Source organism: Pogona vitticeps, chromosome 4 (genome assembly GCF_051106095.1).
Source record: "Pogona vitticeps strain Pit_001003342236 chromosome 4, PviZW2.1, whole genome shotgun sequence".
In the NCBI taxonomy this organism is placed as follows: Eukaryota; Metazoa; Chordata; class Lepidosauria; order Squamata; family Agamidae; genus Pogona; species Pogona vitticeps.
Genome location: NC_135786.1, coordinates 202436353 through 202439241, shown reverse-complemented (window position 1 = coordinate 202439241; position 2889 = coordinate 202436353). Strand labels below are relative to the sequence as shown.

General features: G+C 42.0%; 1 long non-coding RNA gene across 1 annotated transcript; it reads left to right on the top strand.

Moving 5' to 3' along the window:
- The first annotated feature begins 295 nt into the window (after window positions 1-295).
- LOC144589354 (uncharacterized) lies at window positions 296-1648 on the top strand. Its single transcript, XR_013545445.1, has 2 exons — window positions 296-518; window positions 1303-1648. It is a non-coding gene; the product is annotated as an uncharacterized LOC144589354 (long non-coding RNA).
- The last annotated feature ends 1241 nt before the right edge of the window (window positions 1649-2889 follow it).

Below are 2889 nucleotides of genomic sequence, written 5' to 3'. Positions count from 1 at the left end.
TCCTTCATGCCACAGTTTCACCAAAAACATAAGACTCCCCCCCTCCACTGTCTTCCCCAAATTTCCACCTTCCATTTTCATCTCCTCTGTCCTCCTCTGCTGCCCCTTTTCTCCTTCAGCCCCACACAAGTCCTCAGGGAAGAGTCCTAAAATACAAGCCTTAGTTTTCAAGGAGAGTGCTGTGTAACCCCATGCAGTGCAGGTTTAATCTCTATTCCCTGCTCTGGGGAAACAAGGAAGGTAGTTGTGTGGGAAGAAGGGAAGGAAGAAGAAGGAGAACCTCACTTGCCATTAGGGTCATCTTGAATGGCACATAACACACATGTAAAGCGAAGATGAACTTGAGAATAACTCTCAAATTCTCTGACCCCTTCTGAAAAAAAAAGTTCTTACCACAGAGCAACAGTAATAGTAATAATGAAGCTTTTTCTGTAGCACAAGCAAGAGAGGGCTGCCACCCTGGGATGTGAACTGGTCTCTGAACAATGCCACAATCATTTAATCCCTCCCCATTCCAGGTTCTGTGGAAAAGTCCTACTTCGGGCACATCATGAGAAGGCAGGCATAGATTGAAAAAGATCATAATACTGGGAAAGATAGAAGGCAGCAGGGAAAGAGGAAGGCCAAATGCAAGATAGACCTACTCCCTAAGAAAACCACAAGCTTGAGTTTGCAATAGATGGGCAGGGCTGTTGAGGCCAGGCCATGTTGGAGATTGCTCATTCCTAGGGGCACCCTAAGTAGGGGGGAATTTGATGATACATAACAATAACAGCAACCTCAGGTTTTGTATGTATTTAACTGCCAGTTCCAAAAAGTTGAAAGGTTATTCCCTTAATTGGTTGTTGTGGGTTATTCAGGCTCTTTGGCCGTGTTCTGAAGGTTGTTCTTCCTAACATTTCTTCCAGTCTCTGTGGTGAGACGTTAGGAAGAACAACCTTCAGAACACGGCCAACGAGCCCAAAAAACCCACAACAACCATCAGACCCCAGCCGTGAAAGCTTTGCAAATAAATGCCCTTAATGGGGGACTACAACTCCCAGAATCCTGCACCAACCACAAAGACAGGGTTACGATCTCCCTCAAAACAGTGGCCAGAGAAACCCATTGGCCAGTTATTTATTTATGAAATGTATGCTTTTTTTGCAGCTTGTGGGTTCTGCTCTTTTCGTCTTGTTTTCAAATGAGTCACTTTTTCTTACAAAATAATTGTAAAAACATGTTGACTCAATACTAGGCTGCCACGCAAGCATCTCCCGCCCACTCCCCAATTCACCAACATTTAATCCCTCCCCATTCCAGGTTCTGTAGAAAAGTTGGAGGCAACAGGAAAAGAGGAAAACCAAATGTGAGATGGATTGACACCATCAAAGAACCCACAAGGTTGAGTTTGCACCAGCTGTGCAGGGCTGTTGAGGACAGCGCAAAGGGGCAACGTTGCAAAAACAGAAGCTTAAAACAGCATGCTGACATGTGGCTCTTCAAAGAGGACTGTCCCAATTAACAAAAATTCAATCATCTTTGCAGACACCCTTGGCCTGATCGGATCGTATGGCAGATACCCTGGACTGCCAAAAAATATGAGTAACTGGGTTCTAGATCCAATTAAGCCTAAATTATCTCCAGAGGCAAAAAAAACACACAAAAACCTGAGGCTGTACTACTTTGGGCACATCATGAGAAGGCAGGCATAGATTGAAAAAGACCATAATACTTGGTAATGTGGAAGGCAGCAGGAAAAGAGGAAGGCTAAATGCAAGATGGACCTACTTCCTAATGAAACCACAAGCTTGAGTTTGCAATAGATGGGCAGGGCTGTTGAGGCCAAGCCATGTTGGAGATTGCTCATTCCTAGGGGCACCCTAAGTAGGGGGGAATTTGACGACACATAACAATAACAGCAACAACAGGTTTTTTATGCATCTAACTGCCAGTTCCAGAAAGTTGAAAGGTTATTCCCTTAATTGTTTGTTGTGGGTTTTTTTCGGGCTCTTTGGCCGTGTTCTGAAAATTGTTCTTCCTGAAAAACCCACAACAACCATCAGATCCCAGCTGTGAAAGCCTTTGCAAATAGATGCCCTTAGCCACTTTTAAATTTTTTACAATCATAATAAAATATAATACCTGATAGAGCCTGGTTCCCCATTAGTTTTTCCATAGATCCTAAATACTAGATTTCCGCATACCAATGGAAAAAGTGGCATGTTCCCTCCCTGAAAATCTAAATAACTAATTAATCACCAACAGGCTTCTGACCTTTTTTCTCCAAAGTTCAGGTATTTATTTCTTTCAAAAAATAGAAGTATCAGTTTTTTTAAAACCCTGGCGCCTTGGGTTGTTTGTTTGTTTATTTTTATTTTTAACCCATCTTTCTCCCTGCAGAGTGTCTCCAGTGGTTCACAAACCCTGACACAATGATAAATATTTTTTTTTACATCCCACTATAAGGCAGCATAAAGATGCAATAATACATAAATGCTAAAAGGTTCTAAAGGGAATCCTGTTGAAATAATTTTGAAAATATATTTTACATGATAAAAATTTTAAAAAGCAATCCCATTTCATTTCCCTCCCTCCATTTCTCCACAGCAGTTTACATGTTAAAAAAGCCGACCACAAATGTCTTTGCCTGCCAGAGTCAAGACTGCATGGCAAACAGCTAAGGCAGGGAAATATTTAATAAAAAGCCAGCTTTATGCTCAAACATAGTTTGCCTTTTATGTATTATACTTACTTACTTGAATAATCTCAAAAATGAAAGCTTGAAACTTAAACCTATCTCAACACAGTCCTCTTGAAGATGCTGGTCACAAATCCTTGATTAGTATGCTTTAGTCCTCCTCCTCCTCCTCCTCCTCCTCCTCCTCCTCCTCCTCCTCCTCCTCCTCC